We start from the raw sequence: 21,416 nt of genomic DNA, 5'->3' as shown, positions 1-21,416 counted from the left end.
ATTTAACTAGACCCTGACCTTTATCTGTCAAGGGTAATGTGGTGGTTGCCCATGTACCAACATCCCTACGTTAAACAAAGCCACACACAGGCTTCCCCCATTCAGGGAATAGCCCTTTAGGGAAACTTTATACTGGGCACAAGTGAAATAAGTTCAACTGTGTGGGAGTGCACATGATGCTTTACCAGCTATACTGTAAGCACTGAAGTTGTGAATAGTCTCCAATATAAGACCAAAAGGCCACAAGACATAGGAGGAGAATTAACCTCCATTTGGCACATCAGGTCATCTCACCTATTCAACCATGCTGACTTCTTTCTTTTTAACCTCATTTTCTCACCTTCTCTCGATAACCATTAATGCCATTTCTAGTCAAGAATCAGTCTCTGCCTTAAGTACACCCATGACTTACACTCTGTAGCAACAAATTCCACAGTTTCACCACCCCCTGGCCAAAAGAATTCCTCCTCAGCTTAGTTTTAAAACAACATTCTTTTATTCTAGGGCTTTGCACTCAGATCTTAGACACTCCAGCCAATGGAAGTAACCACAGTACTTAATCTTACAGTACCCAGGCCTTTCAGTTTCTCCACTATATTCGCATAATGCAGAGTACATTGAAGGATCACCAGACTGATTCATGGAATTAACTTGAGCTTTGTCCTTCGAGAAGAAACTAAGCACACCCGGCCTTTAATTTCTGGAGTCTGGGAGAATGACAAGTGAACTCTTTGAAACATGTCATACTCTTCAGGGGCTTGATAAGGTAGTTATTTCAATAATGGTTCTCCTGGATGTGATATCTTGAAGCAGACACCTCAAATAAAAGGGATATTCTTGAATGAAATTTTTAAAAAAAAGAAACCTAGATCCAGAGGATATTAAATCATTGAAATTTTCAATGCAGGAAGGCCGTGGAGACTCAGTCACTGAGCATATTGAGGACAGAGAATCGTAAGTCTTTTTTCATGTTAAAAGATTGAGAGGCAATGAGATTTCTGCAGGAAAGTGATGCTAAGATGACTGCTTCTTTTTACATTACACGACAATCATTTGGATGACAGGACTGATGACCTTGCGGCCAGGTTTTCAGACAACAAAAGGACAGGGGGAGTGCAGGTTGTGTTGTGCAATGAGTACTGAATCTGTGGAATTTGTTGCCACAGACAGCCATGGAGGCCAAGTTATTGGCTATATTAAAGGCAGAGGTTGACAGATTCTTCATTAGTCAGGCATGAAGGGATATAGAGAGTAGAGAGGAGATTAGGGCTGTGAAGGCCAAGCCATTTGGTATATTTAAGGCAGAGGTTAGTAATTTCCTGATTAGTCAAGGCCTGAATGTTTACAGGTAGAAGGCAAGAGATTGGAACTGTGAGTGAAATGAATCAGTCATGTTGAAATGGTGAAGCAGACTTGATGGGCCAAATAACCTAATTCAGCTCCTATTTCTTATAGCCTTATTACCCACAGTATAAGAATACACACTACATTCTTAATTTTATCTGCTGAGAGCAGAGCTGGGGGACACCCATCTATTACAGAATCATTTTTATTTTATAATCCTGCTTGAGCTTTCACGTCTTCTTCCTCCAGTGTCTTAAATTTAAACAATCTCCCTCACAAGATAATTGACAGATCATCTTTTTTTAACTATGCCCCTAAACTGTAGAACTTAAAACCTAAAAATATAAGGGATGCAGACGCGGAAAACTCTTTTCAAAACCAGTTCAAAACCTCTCTATTTAACCTTGCTTTTAGCTAACGTCTTTTTGTCTTTTATTTTAATGTTTGCGCTTTTATCCTGTTGTAAAACACTGTAAACTATATCATCTGCATGAAAACTGCTCTATAAATAATGTTCTTCTTCTTATTATTATAAAGCAAGCCATGAGTAAATACGGCATATAAATGTTGTCGCCAAAATATTTTTATTTTATCTAGTTCTGTGAGGACTCCTGCAGCATTCATTTTCAGCTTGAGATGCTGATGATGCACTAACTACATGACAGGTTTAAAGTCTTCCCATGGTGCTATTGGGTCATGAGTAATGTTCCCTCTAATTTTTAGTAGTCAGTGCGTGCAAAAATCTTATATTGTGCAATTCTTTTTCCTGTGACAGAAGTATGAGCACACTGAATGCACACATGGGACAGTTTATGTAGGTTTACAAAATATTCGACATAAAACCGCACAGAATAACAACAAGATAACACACGTATTTAAGTCAAACACACACAAAAAGTGCTGGTGGACACAGCAGGCCAGGCAGCATCTCTAGGAAGAGGTACGGTTGACGTTTCGGGCCGAGACCCTTCGTCAGGACTAACTGACAAAGGAGATAGTAAGAGATTTGAAAGTGGAAGGGGGAGGGGGAGATCAGAAATGGTAGGAGAAGACAGGAGGGGGAGGGATGGAGCTAAGAGCTGGAAATTTGATTGGCAAAAGGGACACGAGGCTGGAGAAGGGAGAGGATCATGGGACAGGAGGCCTAGGGAGAAAGAAGTGGGTGAGGGGGGGGAGCCCAGAGGATGGGCAAGGAGTTATAGTGAGAGGGACAGAGGGGGAAAAAAAGAGAGGAAAAAGGGGGAAAGAAAAAAATGATAATAATAAACAAACATACAAACAAACAAATAAATAAATAAATAAGGGGTGGGGTACGAAAGGGAGGAGGGGCATTAACGGCAGTTAGAGAAGTCAATGTTCATGCCCACACTCACAACAAGCTGGAAGAGCTCAGCAGGTTGGGCAGCATCCGTGGAAACGATCAGTCAACGTTTCGGGCTGGAACCCTTCGTCAGGACAAAGGGGGAAGGGGCAGAGGCCCTATAAAGAAGGTGGGAGGAGGGTGGGAAGGAGAAGGCTTAATGTTCATGCCATCAGGTTGGAGATATTTAATTTTTATTGTATTTAAGTCACTCAGTTATTTTTTCTCTCTCCTGTCTTTGGCATTTACCCATTCTTTATAAACTCTATCTCGACTAATAGAACTTCCATCCCATTGATAGCTTTTGATTCTCATTAACATATCCACATGACATTGACCTAAACGGTTTTTCAACTTGTTTTTGAGTTGATTCATTAGGCTAAAACCTCGTTCACAATGTGCTCTGGACACAAGAAAGGTTCTCCCAATGTCCATCAACTGTGCAGGGTCGCAAAACTGTTCATTTTGAAGTACAAATGTCACCATTTGAGCAAAGTTTGAAATCAGTTTGGATTTAATTTTTTCTTGCACAAAAAATTTGAAATCATTAAACTGCCTAACTATTACAATATTTTCAGCTAGAAGATCATGATACGTTAGACATAAGGCGTTAACTTGTTTATCACCAAGTGTGAAGTCACAATCTGCAATTGCGGAGCAATCAAAAGCTGACCATTCTTGTATCTCAACTTTGATCTCCTCTGGGTTTGATCATTTTCGCTCTTGCTCATCTGCACTCAACTCTAACATGCATAGCACTCCTGTAACGGGTAATGACGGGTTCTGTTGCTTGAGCTTTTGTACACCATCCAAATGCAATTTACTTGCCAAATGATGCTTCAAAAAGTCAAGTTTCCAAATATCATCCCACTTCTTTCCACTAGCAAATTCTCCAGCAATTCTTGCATCACAACAATACAAACAGATCACTCCAGTTTCCGAATCATACATAAATACTTCTCGTAGCTGAACGCTCATGAACTCATAAGCTTTCAGTGTAGCAGTTTCTACTATTTTGTTAAGCCTTTCAACTTTAAACAAATTTGCAGTTCTTTTGTGCTTCATGCCCTTCGCTTCTTTTGAATTCGACATAGTGAATCAATATTTTTTCCAATAAAAACTTAGTAAGCTATCTACAGGATTTGAAACAGATCCTTGTAAACTTTATGATATGAACACTGTCCGCCAAATATAGCTGCTGCTGTGATGCAGCTGTACAAACTGGAACAGGATAGGTGAGGTGGCGTAAATTAGTGATGTGCATTGTGGTATTTGAAAAACTGACTAACTAGTTAACAGAAACAGTTAGCTAAAAAATCATTTTCGATAAGTATAATTATTAACTACTACATTATTTCAGGTAACTAACCTTTTGTGTACACACTAATTTCCTTTGTGCGCTGGTTGGAAAACGTGTGTGCACGTGTACACGCGCACAGTTTAGTGAGAACTATGATCATGAGTCCAATGATTTAGACTCAGGTGAAATGATGGAAATGCCATATCTTTCCAAACTCGAATAATATATGACTCAATATAGGGGAGTCCATTCATTACCTCTAAAGATCTTCCTTTTGTGGCTGGAAGTGGCTGCAGGCCTGAGAAGTACTTTTGAAAAAGATGAAATAAGTCACTGCACAACTCGTTTGGAGAGATTATTCTCAGAAATGCACCCAACTGTGTGAGTAATTTCCACATAGCCTTTATGATATTCTTTATCGCACCACTAATCATTTCGTTCATGAGCTTGCAGCTGATAATCCTTGGAGTTAATCACCACTGAACAGCCATTATACACCCTTGTTCCACCTTGCAGTTTGTACATAAGAAAATGCAATCTTCAAGACTAAAGCTAACTCTAGTGGTCTCAGGATGAGTGGATAAAAAACAAATTAGGAAAAAGACAAAAAGGTGTTAGTTCAAAGCAAGGTTAAGTAGATGGGCTTTGAGTTGGCGTTTAAAAGTACCATCTAAGTCTGCATCCCTTATAGTTTTAGATATTTATGAAGAGCAGGGTGAGCTGCCTCAGTGACTATCGGCAAGTTGCATCACGTCCACTGTAATGAAGTGCATTGAGAAGCTGGTCATGGCCAGAATCAATTCTTCTTGGACACTGGTATGATTGTTGCCCTTTTGAAGCAGGTGGGAGCCTTCAAATGCAGCAGACAGAAACTGAAGATCTCCTTCAGCAATCTAGCCAGTTGATTGGCACAAGTTTTTAGTGCCTTACCAGTAACACCGTCAGAGCCTGACACCTTGTAAGGGTCCCTCTTGAAAGATGTTCTGAGACAGTGATTACAGGGTCACCAGATGCTGCAGGGATTTGCACAGATGTAGTTTAATTTTCCCTTCCAAAGTGCTTATAAAAGGCAATTAGCTCATCTGGGATTGAAGTATCACAGATACTCATAATGTTAGGTTTTGCCTTGCAAGATGTAATTCAAACCTTGCCAGAGCTGATGTGCATTGTACCTTAACGTCAATCGGAATAGGATGCACCTGAACTTCTTGTATAGTTCTGGATAACTGTTCTTGAATGCTGCAAATCTAGCCCTTAGCTGACCTTGAATCTCCTGTTTCATCGATGGCTTTTGGTTTGATCTGATAAGGAGATCAAGAGATGAGAGTTTGGGTGTCACGTAGACTTCTTACAAAACAATTCAACCTTATTTTTAGAGTCATAGAGTCATGGAGAAGTAAAGCATAGAAACGGGCTCTTTGGCCTACTTAGTCCATGCTGAGACCACTTACTCTACCTATTCCGATCAACCTGCATGAGGTCTGTAGCCCAACATACCCCTACTGTCCATGTTCCTATCCAAACTTCTCTTAAATGTTGAAATCAAGCTTGCATGCACCACTTGGGCTAGCATCTCATTCCACACTCTTACAACCCTCTGAATAAAGAAGTTTCTTCTCATGTTCCCCCTAAGTTTCTCATCTTTCACCCTTAACCCATGACCTGTGGTTGTAGTCCCACCTAACGTCAGTGGAAAAAGCCTGCTTACTTTGACCCTAGTCCATACCACTCATAATTTTGTATACTGTCAAATCTCCTCTCAATATTCTACATTCTGAAAAATACAGTCCTAACCTATTCAACTTTTCATTATAGCTCAGATTGTCCAGACCTGGCAACATCCTTGTAAATTTTCTATGTACTCTTTCAACCTTATTTACATCTTTCCTATAGATAGGTGACCAAAACTGTACATAATACTCCAGATTATACCTCACCAATGTTTTATACAACTTCAACATAAGAAGTTTGATTTCAACATCGATTTATGAAGGCTAAGGTGCCAAAAGCTTTCTTTAAGACTCTATGTACCTGTGTCACCACTTTCATTGAATTATGGACCTGTATTCCCAGATCCCTTTATTCTTTTGCACTCCTCAGTGCCCTACTGTTCACTGCGTCAGATCTAACCTGGTTTGTCTTACCGAAGTGCCAAAACTTTGCACTTGCTGCGTTAAATTCCATCTGCCATTTTTCAGCCATTTTTTCCGTCTGATACAGATCCTTCTACAAGCCATGATAGCCTTCCTCACTGTCCACTACATCCACAATCAAGATTCAAGATTCAAAATTCAAAAAACTTTATTGTCATTCAACTGCACATCAGCTCTGCAGGGCAGAATGAGACAGCATTTCCCAGGAGCAGTGCAATCATAACATAACAAACGCAACACTAAATAATAAACATAACAATAAATAGTAAAACACAACAGCCACATGTCAGTTAAAATCAGTTATAAGTGCTCAGTGTGAGTTAACAGTGTCCAAAAGCATAGTCAGATAGAGCAGCTATTTAGCAGTCTGACTGCCTGTGGGAGGAAGCTGTTTAGTAGCCTTGCGGTTTTAGTTTTGATGCTCCTGTAACATTTGCCTGATGGCAGAAGAACAAACAGTTCATGGAGAAGGTGTGAGGGGTCTTTAATGATGTACCATGTCTTCTGGAGGCATTGACTCTGAAAGAGGTCTTGGATAGAAGGTAAGGAGACCCCAATAACCTTCTCTGCTCCCCTAACCACCCTCTGCAAAGCTTTTTTGTCGACAGCACTGCAGCTGGAGTACCAGGTTGGGGTCGTCCGCAAATTTGCTGATCCAGTTAACCACATTATCATCCAGATCATTGATTTAGATAACAAACAACTAAGGACCCATGGACCACTAGTCACAGGCTCCTAGTCATAGAGGCAACCCTCTATTACCACATTCTGTATTCTCCCACAAATCCAATGTTTAATCCAATTTACTACCTCATCTGGAATGCCAAGAAACTGAACCTTCTTGAACCGCTTTCCATGTGGAACCTTGTCAAGTGCCTTTCTACAGTCCATGTAGACAACATCCACTGCCTTGTGTTCATTCCTTTCCTGGTAACTTCCTCGAACAACTCTATAAGGTTGGTTAGACATGACCTTCCATGCACGAAGCCATACTGATTTATCCTTAATCAATCCATGTCCGTCCAAATACTTATATATCCAGTAAATACTTTCCAATATGTTTCTCACAACGAATGTCAGACTTACCGGTCTATAATTTCCTGGTTTATGTTTAGAGCCTGTTTTGAACAGTGGAACAGCACTGGCTATCCTCCAATCCTCTGATACCTCTCCTGTCGTTAAGAATGATTTAAATATCTCTGCTAGGGCACCAGCAATTTCTGCATATTTGTAGGGTCCGAGAGAACATCTTGTCAGGCCCTGTGGATTTATCCACCCTGATATGCCTCAGGGTAGCAAACACCTCGTCCTCTGTAATCTGTACAGGATCCATGACATTGATGCCGCTTTCCCTTACTTTTATAAATTCTGTATCTATCTCCCGAGTAAATAGAGATGCAAAGAATGCATTTAAGGTCTCCCCCATCTGTTTTGGTTCCACATATAGATAACCATTCTAGTCTTCCAGAGGACCAATTTTGTCCCTTACAATCCTTTTGCTCTTAATATACGTGTAGAATCCTTTCAGATTCTCCTTTACCTTGACTGCTAGAGCAACTTCATGCCTTCTTTTAGTCTTCCTGACTTCTTTCTTAAGTGTTCTCTTGCAATTCTTTGTCAGTACTTCCAGTTGAACTCTGTCTGTTTGTGTGTTTTCCCCTAGCTGTCAGTCGGTGGTTTTGTATTGTCATGTGCTCCTGTCCCCACTCCTGCTCTACTCCGGACCCTGTATTACCGAGTACTCCATCTCTCATCTGTTTCTCATTATCACTTGTATTGCTGCCACCTGTGTCTCATCGTGCTCCACCTATCACCTACCCCTCTGTTTATTGCTCAGTGTATTTCAGTCCTGTGTTTTCACATGCTTTTTTTCCCAGATTGCGTCAGTAAATTTTCCTGAGCCTTTCCAGCATTAGTATCTGTACTCTGTCTGTCTGAATTTTGACTCTGCCTGTTCCCTGATTCTGGTTTTTTGGATTTCTTGGATATTTTCATCTCTGCCTGAACTTTGACGCTGACTTTGTTTGCACCTCGGGATTTGTTACTCAATTAATATCACTGTGTGCACAGTACTGGGTCTGCGATTGGATCCCTGCTCCAGCTCCCTGACATTCTTGTACTCCTTAAGCTCCTTATTTGTTCTTGCATGCCTGTACCTGCTATGCATCTCCTATCATAAACAAGAGAAAACCTGCAGATGCTGGAAATCTGAGCAAAACATGCAAAATGCTGGAGAAACTCAGCAGGCCAGGCAGCAGTAATGAAGAAGTGTACAATCGATGTTCCAGGCCGAAACCATTCGGGAGAACTTTGTTTTTCTCCAGTCCTGCCGGAGGATTTCAGTCCGCAACATCGGCTGTACTCTTTTCCATAGATGATGCATAGGTAATTCCTTCAGCATTAGTGTACGATGCACCTCCTGTTTTTTTCTGTCTTAACCAGGACATCATGATTTTTGTCATACTGCCGTGTTAGACTTCAAAGATTAAAGTTCAAAGCTTAAAGTAGGTTTATTATTATATTTCATTCTGAATTATCCTGTGGTCCATCTGGTGATTGAAAATATTTTCAACAATTTTCTTGGAACCTTTTTGCATTATATACCACTAAAGTGGAGCTTTGTTGTTTGCAGTCTTATTAGAAGAAGAAAATTAGTTCTTCTGCCCCTTTGCTTATAATTCAGCTTTAGAAACTACAAGAAGTAGCAGAAAAAAACATAGGAAAAGCAAGTGCACTTTCATTTTGTATTCTTTCAATTTGATGCCAGGGTCAAGGATGTCTCTGATCGATTGCCTGACATTCTGAAGTGGGAGGGTGACCAGCCAGATGTCGTGGTGCACATCGGTACCAATGACATAGCAAGGAAGAGTGAAGAGGACCTGGACAGTGAGTATAGAGAGCTTGGTAGGAAGTTGAAAAGCAGGACCTCAAGGGTGGTAATCTCAGGATTGCTACCTGTGCTAGGTGCCAGTAAGGGTAGGAATAGGATGCTCTGGAGGAGGAACAAGTGGCTGAGGAACTGGTGTAGGGGGCAGGGTTTCAGATTTCAGGATCATTGGGACCTCTTCTGGGGCAGGTGGGACCTGTACAAGAGAGACGGGTTACACTTGAACCACAGGGGGACCAATATCCTTTCAGGGAGGTTTGTTAGTGCTATTGGGGAGGCTTTAAACTAGATTTGCAGGGGGCTGGGAACCAGAGTGCCAGAGCTGACAGTGTGGCTGGGGTGAAAATAAATGATGTTGAAAGTTCAAGCAAATCCGCTGATAGAAAGGTTGTGAGTGGTGGTAAAAATCTTCTGAGGTGTATATATTTCAATGCTAGGAGTATTGCAGGGAAGGCGGATGAGTTGAGGGCGTGGATTGACACGTGGAATTATGATGTTGTAGCAATTAGTGAAACTTGGCTACAGGAGGGGCAGGACTGGCAGCTTAATATTCCAGGGTTCCGATGTTTCAGATGTGATCGAGGCAGAGGAATGAAAGGTGGGGGAGTAGCATTGCTTGTTAGGGAAAATATTACAGCAGTGTTCAGGCAGGACAGATTAGAGGGCTTGTCTACTGAGTCCTTATGGGTGGAGCTGAGAAACAGGAAAGGTATGGCCACATTAGTGGGATTGTATTACAGACCACCCAATAGTCAACGAGACTTGGAAGAGCAAATCTGCAGAGAGATAGCAGGCAACTGCAGGAAACATAAAGTTGTGGTGGTAGGGGATTTTAATTTTCCATACATTGATTGGGACTCCCATACTGTTAGGGGTCTAGATGGATTAGAGTTTGTAAAATGTGTTCAGGAAAGTTTTCTAAATCAATATATAGAGGGACCAACTAGAGGGGATGCAATATTGGATCTCCTGTTAGGAAATGAATTAGGGCAAGTGACAGAAGTCTGTGTAGGGGAGCACTTTGGTTCCAGTGATCATAACACCATTAGTTTCAATTTGATCATGGACAAGGATAGATCTGGTCCTAGGGTTGAGGTTCTGAACTGGAAAAAGGCCGAATTTGAAGAAATGAGAAAGGATCTAAAAAGCGTGGATTGGGACAGGTTGTTCTCTGGCAAAGATGTGATTGGTAGGTGGGAAGCCTTCAAAGGGGAAATTTTGAGAGTGCAGAGTTAGTATGTTCCTGTCAGGATTAAAGGCAAATTGAATAGGAATAACGAACCTTGATTCTCAAGGGATATTGCAACTTTAATAAAGAAGAAGAGGGAGTTGTAAGAAATGTATAGGAAACAGGGGGTAAATCAGGTGCTTGACGAGTATAAGAAGTGCAAGAAAATACTTAAGAAAGAAATCAGGAGGGCAAAAAGAAGACATGAGGTTGCCCTGGCAGTCAAAGTGAAGGATAATCCAAAGAGCTTTTACAAGTATATTAAGAGCAAAAGGATTGTAAGGGATAAAATTGGTCCTCTTGAAGATCAGAGTGGTCGGCTTTGTGCGGAACCAAAGGAAATGGGGGAGATCTTAAATAGGTTTTTTGCGTCTGTATTTACTAAGGAAGCTGGCATGAAATCTATGGAATTGAGGGAATCAAGTAGTGAGACCATGGAAACTGTACAGATTGAAAAGGAGGAGGTGCTTGCTGTCTTGAGGAAAATTAAAGTGGATAAATCCCCGGGACCTGACAGGGTGTTCTCTCGGACCTTGAAGGAGACTAGTGTTGAAATTGCGGGGGCCCTGGCAGAAATATTTAAAATGTTACTGTCTACGGGTGAAGTGCCGGAGGATTGGAGAGTGGCTCATGTTGTTCCGTTGTTTAAAAAAGGATCGAAAAGTAATCGGGGAAATTATAGGCCAGTGAGTTTAACGTCAGTAGTAGGTAAGTTATTGGAGGGAGTACTAAGAGACAGAATCTACAAGCATTTGGCTAGACAGGGGCTTATTAGGGAGAGTCAACATGGCTTTGTGCATGGTAGGTCATGTTTGACCAATCTGTTGGAGTTTTTCGAGGAGGTTACCAGGAAAGTGGATGAAGGGAAGGCAGTGGATATTGTGTACATGGACTTCAGTAAGGCCTTTGACAAGGTCCCGCATGGGAGGTTAGGTAGGAAAATTCAATCGCTAGGTATACATGGAGAGGTGGTAAATTGGATTAGACATTGGCTCGATGGAAGAAGCCAGAGAGTGGTGGTAGAGAATTGCTTCTCTGAGTGGAGGCCTGTGACTAGTGGTGTGCCACAGGGATTAGTGCTGGGTCCATTGTTATTTGTCATCTATATCAATGATCTGGATGATAATGTGGTAAATTGGATCAGCAAGTTTGCTGATGATACAAAGATTGGAGGTGTAGTAGACAGTGAGGAAGGTTTTCAGAGCCTGCAGAGGGACTTGGACCAGCTGGAAAAATGGGCTGAAAAATGGCAGATGGAGTTTAATACTGACAAGTGTGAGTTATTGCACATTGGAAGGACAAACCAACGTAGAACATACAGGGCTAATGGTAAGGCACTGAGGAGTGCAGTGGAAAAGAGGGATCTGGGAATACAGATACAAAATTCCCTAAAAGTGGCGTCACAGGTAGATAGGGTCGTAAAGAGAGCTTTTGGTACATTGGCCTTTATTAATCGAAGTATTGAGCATAAGAGCTGGAATGTTATGATGAGGTTGTATAAGGCATTGGTGAGGCCGAGTCTGGAGTATTGTGTTCAGTTTTGGTCACCAAATTACAGGAAGGATATAAATAAGGTTGAAAGAGTGCAGAGAAGGTTTACAAGGATGTTGCCGGGACTTGAGAAACTCAGTTACAGAGAAAGGTTGAATAGGTTAGGACTTTGTTCCCTGGAGCGTAGAAGAATGAGGGGAGATTTGATAGAGGTATATAAAATTATGATGGGTATAGATAGAGTGAATGCAAGCAGGCTTTTTCCACTGAAGCAAGGGGAGAAAAAAACCAGAGGACATGGGTTAAGGGTGAGGGGGGGAAAGTTTAAAGGGAACATTAGTGGGGGCTTCTTCACACAGAGAGTGGTGGGAGTATGGAATGAGCTGCCAGACAAGGTGGTAAATGCGGGTTCTTTTTTAACACTTAAGAATAAATTGGACAGATACATGGATGGGAGGTGTATGGAGGGATATGGTCCATGTGCAGGTCAGTGGGACTAGGCAGAAAATGGTTCGGCACAGCCAAGAAGGGCCAAAGGGCCTGTTTCTGTGCTGTAGTTTCTATGATTCTATGGTTGGTTCTACGATAACACACAAAAATCTTCATCCGATGATGTCACTCTGAGTAAAGCAAATTAATTATCGTGTTTCATATTCTACTTTTTTTTGTTTCTCATACTTTGTAAACATAGCCTTAGTCATAATAAAGAACAAGTTTTAAATTCTTGAGTCCTGGACTGTGTATTTATTATATAAGATAAAGGAGCAGAAATAGGCCATTGGGCCCACCGAGTCTCTCCGCCATTCCATCATGGGCTGATCCAATTCTTCCAGTCATCCCCACTCCCTGGCATTCTCCCCATACCATTTGATACCCTGGCTAATCAAGAACCTATCTATCTTTGCCTTAAATGCACCCAATGACTTGGCCTCCACAGCCACTCTTGGCAACAAATTCCACAGATTTACCACCCTCTGACTAAAGTAATTTCTCAACATCTCTGTACTAAATGGACATCCTTCAATGCTGAAGTTGTGCCCTCTTGTCCTAGAATCCCCTACCATGGGAAATAACTTTGTCATATCTAATCTTTTCAGGCCTTTTAACATTCGGAATATTTCAATGAGATACCCTTTCATTCTCCTGAACTCCAGGGAATACAGCCCAAGAGCTGCCAAATGTTTCTCATACAGTAACCCTTTCATTCCTGGAACCATTCTTGTGAATCTTCTCTGAACCCTCCCCAATGTCAGTATATCTTTTCTAAAATAAGAAGCCCAAAACTGCACACAATTCTCCAAGTGTGGTATCATGAGTGCCTTATAGAGCCTCAACATCACATCCCTGCTCTTATATTCTATACCTCTAGAAATGAATGCCAACATTGCATTCACCTTCTTCACCACCAACTCAGCCTGAAGGTTAACCTTTAAGGTATCCTGTACAAGGACTCCCAAGTCCCTTTGCATCTCTGCATTTTGAATCCTCTCCCCATCTAAATAATAGTCTGCCTATTTATTTCTTCCACCAAAGTGCATGACCATGCACTTTCCAATATTGTATTTTATTTGCCACTTCTTTGCTCATTCTCTTAAACTATCTAAGTCTCTCTGCAGGCTCTCTGTTTCCTCAACACTACCCGCTCCTCCACCTATCTTTGTAGCATTGACAAATTTAGCCACAAATCCAATAATCCCATAGTCCAAATCACTGACATGGGATATGTCTCCCTTTATCTGAAAAATATCTTTTATATTAGCCCAGGTGTTTCGAGCCTGGGGTCCATGGACCTTTCGGTTAATCGTAAGGAGCCCCTATATTATACCCTAAAACCATAAGATGTAGGAGCAGAGTTAGGCCATATGGAGATTGAGTCTGCTCTACCATTTCATCATGGCTGATCCTTTTTCACTCTCAGCCATAATCTCCTCTCTACTCTCTGTATACCTTCATCTCTGACTAATGAAGAATCTGTCAACCTCTGCCTTTAATGTACCCAATGACTTGGCCTCCACAGCCATTTGAGGCAACAAATTCCACTGATTCACCACTCCCTGGCTAAGGAAATTGCTCGCCCTCTCTGTTATAAAAGGACACCCTTCTATTCTGAGGCTATGTCCTCTGGCCTTAAACTCCCCCACCATAGGAAACATCCTCTCCATATCCACTCTATCGAGGTCTTTCAACATTCAATAGGTATCAATGTAGTCGCACCTCATTCTTTTGAATTCTTGCGAATAGAGACTCAGAACGATTAAACTTTCCTCATATGACAAGCCTTTCAGTCCCAGAATCATTCTCATGAACCTCCTTTGAATCCTTTCCAGTGTCAGCACATTATTTCTTAGATAAGAAGCCTAAAACAGTTCACAATACTCCAAGTGAGGCCTCACTAGTGCATTATAAAGCCTCAACATTACATCCTTGCTTTTATATTCTATTCCTCTTGAACTGAGTGCTAACATTGAATTTGTGTTCCTCACCACTGACTCAACCTGCAAATTAATCTTTACGGAATCTTGCATGAACACTCCCAAGTTCCTTTGCACCTCAGATTTTCAAATTTTTTCTCAATTTAGAAAATAGTCTATGTTTTTATTTCTTCTACCAAGGTGTATGACTTCCCAACACTGAATTCCATCTGCTTCTTCTTTGCCCATTTTCCTGATCTGTCTTTCTTCTCTAGCCTCTCTATTTCCTCAACACTACCTGCCCATTCAGGTATATTTGTATCATCCACAAACTTGGCCACAGGCCATCAATTTAATCATCCTTTTCATTGACATGTAACGTAAAAAAAAAAAGCAGTCCCAGCACAGACCACTTTGGAACACCACCAGTCACCAGCAGCCAACCAGAAAAGCATCCCTATATTTCCACTCTTGTTCTCCTGTCAATTAGCCAATGCTTTCTCCATGCTAGTATCTTTCCAGTAATGCCATAGGTTCTTAGCTTGTTAAGCAGCCTCATATGTGGCACCTTGTCAAAGGCCTTCTGAAAATACGTATACAACATCAACCAATTCTCCTCTATCTATCCTGTTTGTTATTTCTCCAAAGAATTCCAACGGATTTGTCAGGCAAGATTTTCCCTTAAAGAAACCACGCTGACTTTGGCCTGTTTTAACTTGTGCCTCCAAGTACCCCAAAATCACATCCCTAATAATCGACTCCAACATCTTCCCAACCATTAAGGTCAGACTAGGGTGCCTACAATTTCCTTTCTTTTGCCTCTGTCTCATCTAGAAGATTAGGATGACATTTGCAATTTTCCAGTCCTCCAGAACCATGCCAGAATCTATTAATTCTTGAAAGATTAGTGCTAATGTCTCCATAATCTCTTCAGAACCTTAGGCTGTGTACCGTCTGGTCCAGGTGACTCATCTACATTCAGACCTTTCAGTTTCCCAAACATGTAATAACAACTTCACATACTTCTGCCTCCTAACACTCTTGAACTTCTGGCATACTGTTATCTTCTTCCATAGTGAAGAATGATGCTTGTTCAGTTTGTCCATCGTTTCCTTGTCCCGCTTTACTAGCTCTCCAGCATCATTTTCCAGTAGTCTGACATCTACCATTGCCTCTCTTTTACAGTTCATGTATCTGAAGAAACTTTCTTATCTTTTCTAATGTTATTGGCAAGCTTACCTATGTATTCTATCTTTTCTTTCTTTATGACTTTTTAGTTGCCTTCTGTTAGCTTTTAAAGCATTCCAAACCCTTAACTTCCCACTAATGTTTTGCACTATTACAAGATATGCACTTTCTTTTGCTTTTATGTTTGCTTTGACTTCTATAGTCAGCACAGTCATGTCAACTTGCCTTTAGAATTCTCCTTCCTCTTTGGGATGTACCTGCATCTTCCGAATTGCTCACAGAAATTCTAGCCTTTGTTGCTTTGCCATCATCCCTGCCAGTGTTCTTTTCCAATTAGTTTTGTCCAACTTATTTTTCACACCTCTGTATTTTCCTTTTACTCTATTGTAATACTGATACATCTGACTTTAGCATCTCCTTCTCAAATTTTAGGGTGAATCGATCATATTATGATCACCCACCCCTAAGGCTCTTTTACGTTAAGCCCTCTAATCAATTCTGGTTCATTGCACAACACCCAATTCAGAATAGTGGAACCCTTAGTGAACTCAGCCACTTGATACTGAGCTGAGAATATACAGTGTTGATTGCATTCTGTGCTTATCAAAATACTGGTGAGATGTTTCAAGTCAGACACAAGTTCAAGAAATTTTACAATGCATAGCTGATGACTTACTTTTATTGTTAACCTTTAGATGTTTTTGATCAATAAAGTTTTAAAAAAATTACACCAAGAGATCATTTTTACATTACTGCAGCATGTTATTTCTTTTGTAGTCAGTCTGAAATGTAAACTGGGTCATTAGTTCACTGAAAGTCATTTTACAGAATTGCAGAAAGATCTCCAACAGTGATTGTGGGAACTGCAGTCATCATTACACTATCTAAGCTTAACACTTAACAAGTTGGGTTTATAAGAAGATATTGATTACTAAGAGCCTTTGTTCACACAAATGCTCAAGCAAAGAACATTGAAAAGTATGTGACAGAAATAGGAAGAGGACTGTGCCAAACATGATGCCAAATTAAACTAAATCTCTTCTGTAATCCCAGTCCCTCCACCCCCTGAATATTCTCAAACACCACCATCACATCAGCTTCCACTATTACCCTTGGCAATCACAAATATCACGGGAAATCAGGGTAGAACTCTGTCATTGGAGTTGTGAAGCAGCATCTCTATGAGTAGTGCTGTCATGCCAAACTTTTTCAAGTAACCCACATCCTGATTTTGAAAATGCACCTCTCTCTCGGATAGAGAATTTAAAAGCTGTGTGAGCAAGTGAGCAAAGCAAGTTGTTCTCACCGCAGTACCAAATGACAACCATCACATTCTAGTGTGTAGTTCTATATTCCTTGGTGCCACACACCCGAGATTGTGCCATCAATTTCGCAGCATCTGCCCTGTCAACCTCCTCCCAGTTTATTTGTTTCATTGAGATAACCCATCATGGGATGGACTGAGGAATCTTGGGATCCAAGTCCATAGGTCCCTGAAAGCAGCCAGCAAGTAGATACGGTTGTTAAAAAAAAATGTGCATAGCATGTTTGTCTTTATTGGTTAGAACACTGAGTATAAGTGTACAGAAGTCACATTGTACCTGTTTAAAACTCTGATTGGACTGTACTTCAAGTATTGTGTGCAGTTACAGTCACCCCCATTGCAAGAAATGTGGAGGTTTTGGAAATGGGTACAGATGAGGTTTACCACAACTCTGCATGGATTAGACTAGAGAGTAAAGTTTATACCATGAAGAGAGATTGTCGAAACTAGATTATTTTCTCTGGAGGAGGAAAGGTTGAGGGTGTTATGCAGGGCATATTTTTATTTTATACAGGGCAGGCTGCCAGGAGTAATGATGAAAACAGATGTGATGTTGGTGTTAAAGAGTCTTTTAGAGAGGTACATGAATATGAAGGGACTGGGATTATGAAAGAGATTTAATTCAATTTGGCATCATGTTTGTCACAGTCCTGTTCCTGTTCTTGTCCTGTACTTTCCAATGTTCTTTGTTCAATCATTTGTGTGAATATCTTCTTATTAGCACAACTTGTTAAGTGCTAAGATAAGATATTGCAGTCATACATACAGACCTCAAAGTCACTGGTGTAGATCTTTCCGCAATTGTGTAAAATGGAAAACAGTGAACTAATAACCTAAACAACAAGAATTCTGCAGATGCTGGAAATTCAAGCAACGCACATAAAAGTTGCTGGTGAACGCAGCAGACCAGGCAGCATCTGTAGGAAGAGGTGTAGTCGACGTTTCAGGCCGAGACCCTTCGTCAGGACTAACTGAAGGAAGAGTGAGTAAGGGATTTGAAAGTTGGAGTGGGAGGGGGAGATCCAAAATGATAGGAGAAGACAGGAGGGGGAGGGATAGAGCCAAGAGCTGGACAGGTGATTGGCAAAAGGGGATAAGAGAGGATCATGGGACAGGAGGTCCGGGGAGAAAGACAAGAGGTGGGGGGGGGGACCCAGAGGATGGGCAAGAGGTATATTCAGAGGGACAGAGGGAGAAAAAGGAGAGTGAGAGAAAGAATGTGTGTATAAAAATAAGTAACAGATGGGGTACGAGGGGGAGGTGGGGCATTAGCGGAAGTTAGAGAAGTCAGTGTTCATGCCATCAGGTTGGAGGCTACCCAGACGGAATATAGGGTGTTGTTCCTCCAACCTGAGTGTGGCTTCATCTTTACAGTGGAGGAGGCCGTGGATAGACATGTCAGAATGGGAATGGGATGTGGAATTAAAATGTGTGGCCACTGGGAGATCCTGCTTTCTCTGGCAGACAGAGTGTAGATGTTCAGCAAAGCGGTCTCCCAGTCTGCGTCGGGTCTCGCCAATATATAAAAGGCCACATCGGGAGCACCGGACGCAGTATATCACCCCAGCCGACTCACAGGTGAAGTGTTGCCTCACCTGGAAGGACTGTTTGGGGCCCTGAATGGTGGAAAGGGAGGAAGTGTAAGGGCATGTGTAGCACTTGTTCCGCTTACACGGGTAAGTGCCAGGAGGGAGATCAGTGGGGAGGGATGGGGGGGACGAATGGACAAGGGATTTGCGTAGGGAGCGATCCCTGTGGAATGCAGAGAGAGTGGGGGAGGGAATGATGTGCTTAGTGGTGGGATCCCGTTGGAGGTGGCGGAAGTTATGGAGAATAATATGTTGGACCCGGAGGCTGGTGGGGTGGTAGGTGAGGACAAGGGGAACCCTATTCCTAGTGGGGTGGCAGGAGGATGGAGTGAGAGCAGATGTACGTGAAATGGGGGAGATGCGTTTAAGAGCAGAGTTGATAGTGGAGGAAGGGAAGCCCCTTTCTTTAAAAAAGGAAGACATCTCCCTCGTCCTAGAATGAAAAGCCTCATCCTGAGAGCAGATGCAGTGGAGACAGAGGAATTGCAAGAAGGGGATGGCGTTTTTGCAAGAGACAGGGTGAGAAGAGGCATAGTCCAGATAGCCGTGAGAGTCAGTAGGCTTATAGTAGACATCAGTGGATAAGCTGTCTCCAGAGACAGAGACAGAAAGATCTAGAAAGGGGAGGGAGGTGTCGGAAATGGACCAGTAAACTTGAGGGCAGGGTGAAAGTTGGAGGCAAAGTTAATAAAGTCAACGAGTTCTAACAACGAGTAAACTAATAACCCAGTATATATTTCACAAGGACTTCAACAGAAATAAGACCATAAGATGAAGGAGAAAAAGTAAGCCATTTGAGCCTTTGAGCCTGCTCCACCACTTCCATCACAACTGATAGCTCCCTCTCAACTTATTCTCCTGCCCTCTTCTTGAAATTTTTGGTGCCCTAACTAATCAAAATCCTATCAACCTCTGCGTCAAATATACCAAAAGAGTGTGGAGCCAAAAGAGATGGGGGAGATTCTTAACAATTTATTTTCTTCGGTATTCACTAAGGAGAAGAATATTAAATTGTGTAAGATAAGGGAAACAGGTTTGGGAAGTTATGGAAACTATGATGATTAAAGAAGAAGTAGTACTGGAGCTTTTAAGGAATATAAAAGTGGATAGGTCTCCGAGTCCTGACAGGATATTCCCTAGGACATTGAGGGAAGTTAGTGTGGAAATAGCAGGGGCTCTGACAGAAATATTTCAAATGTGATTAGAAACGGGGATGGTGCCGGAGGATTGGTGTATTGCTCATGTTGTTCCATTGTTTAAAAAGGGCTCTAAGAGTACACCGAGCAATTATTGGCCTGTGAGTTTGACGTCAGTGGTGGGTAAATTGATGGAAAGTATTCTTAGGTCTGGTATATATAATTATCTGAATAGACAGGGTCTGATTAGGAACAGTCAACATGGATTTGTGCATGGAAGATCATGTTTGACAAATCTCGTTGAATTTTTTGAAGAGGCTACTAGGAAAGTTGACGAGGGTAAAGCAGTGGATGTTGTCTATATGGACTTCAGTAAGGCCTTTGACAGGGTTCCACATGGAAGGTTGGTTAGGAAGGTTCAATCGTTAGTTATTAATATTGACGTAGTAAAATGGATTCAGCAGTGGCTGGATGGGAGACGCCAGAGAGTGGTGGTGGAAAACTGTTTGTCAGATTGGAGGCCAGTGACTAGTGGTGTGCCTCAGGAATCTGTACTGGGTCCAATGTTGTTTGTCATATACATTAATGATCTGGATGATGGGGTGGTAAATTGGATGAGTAAGTATGCAGATGATACTAAGATAGGTAGTGTTGTGGACGATGAGGTAGGTTTTCAAAACTTGCAGAGAGATTTAGGACAGTTAGAAGAGTGGGCTGAAAGATGGGAGATGGAGTTTAATGCAGAAAAATGTGAGGTGCTACATTTTGGTAGAACTAATCCAAATAGGATATACATGGTAAATGGTAGGGCATTAAAGAATGTGGTAGAACAGAGGGATCTAGGACTAATGGTGCATAGTTCCCTGAAGATGGAATCTCATGTGGATAGGGTGGTGAAGAAAGCTTTTAGTTTGCTGGCCTTTATTAATCAGAGCATTGAGTATAGGAGTTGGGATGTAATGTTGAAATTGTACAAGGCATTGGTAAGGCCAAATTTGGAGTATTGTGTACAGTTCTGGTCACCGAATTATAGGAAAGATGTCAACAAAATACAGAGAGTACAGAAAAGGTTTACTAGAATGTTACCTGGGTTTCATCACCTAAGTTACAGAGAAAGGTTGACCAAGTTTGGTCTTTATTCTTTGGAATGTAGAAGGTTGAGGGGGGACTTGATAGAGGTATTTAAAATTATGAAAGAGATAGGTAGAGTTGACGTGGATAGGCTTTTTCCATTGAGAGTGGGGGAGATTCAAACAAGAGGATATGAGTTGAGAGTTAAAGGGCAAAAATTTAGGGGTAACATGAGGGGGAACTTCTTTACTCAGAGTGGTAGCTGTGTGGAACGAGCTTCCAGCAGAAGTGGTTGAGGCAGGTTCGATGTTGTTGTTTAAAGTTAAACTGGACAGCTATATGGACAGGAAACGAATGGAGGGTTATGGGCTGAGTGCAGGTCGGTGGGATTAGGTGAGAGTAAGAGTTCGGCATGGACTAGAAGGGCTGAGATGGCCTGTTTCCGTGCTGTAATTGTTATATGGTTATATGGTTATACCAAATTAGTTCTCCTCACAGCTGTCCGTGGCAATGAATACTAAAGATTCACTATCCTCTAGCAAAAAAAAAATCAGATGAATCAGTATTACAGTGGAGTAAAGAGAATTACGGAGTCTTGAGAGAGGTGTTGGTCAGAACTAATTGGAAAAGAACACTGGCAGGGAAGACAATAGAGCAGCAATGGCTGAAATTTCTGGAAGCAATTCAGAAGACATCCCAAAGAGGAGGCATTAATCTTGAGGAAAGATGACACAACTGTGGCTAACAAGAAAAGTCAAAGCCAACATAAGCCAAAGAGAGGACATATAATAGACCAAACATTAGTGGGAAATTAGAGGATTAGAGGCAACTAAAAAGTCATTAAGAAGGTAAAGATGGAATAGGAAAGTAAGCTAGCCAATAACATTAAAAAGGATATGAAAAATGTAAAAGAGAGATGAAAGTGGAAAACAAT

At 41.5% G+C, this 21,416-nt stretch overlaps 1 long non-coding RNA gene across 1 annotated transcript in view; it reads right to left on the bottom strand.

Moving 5' to 3' along the window:
* Positions 1–21,416, bottom strand: part of LOC140200880 (uncharacterized) — a 43,405-nt gene that overhangs the window by 5,597 nt on the left and 16,392 nt on the right. The gene's annotated exons all lie outside the window — the stretch shown is intronic.

This window comes from Mobula birostris, chromosome 7 (assembly GCF_030028105.1).
Source record: "Mobula birostris isolate sMobBir1 chromosome 7, sMobBir1.hap1, whole genome shotgun sequence".
NCBI classification, from domain to species: Eukaryota; Metazoa; Chordata; class Chondrichthyes; order Myliobatiformes; family Myliobatidae; genus Mobula; species Mobula birostris.
Note: the sequence above shows the minus strand (reverse complement) of the source record. Positions and strands in the feature narration are given on the sequence as shown.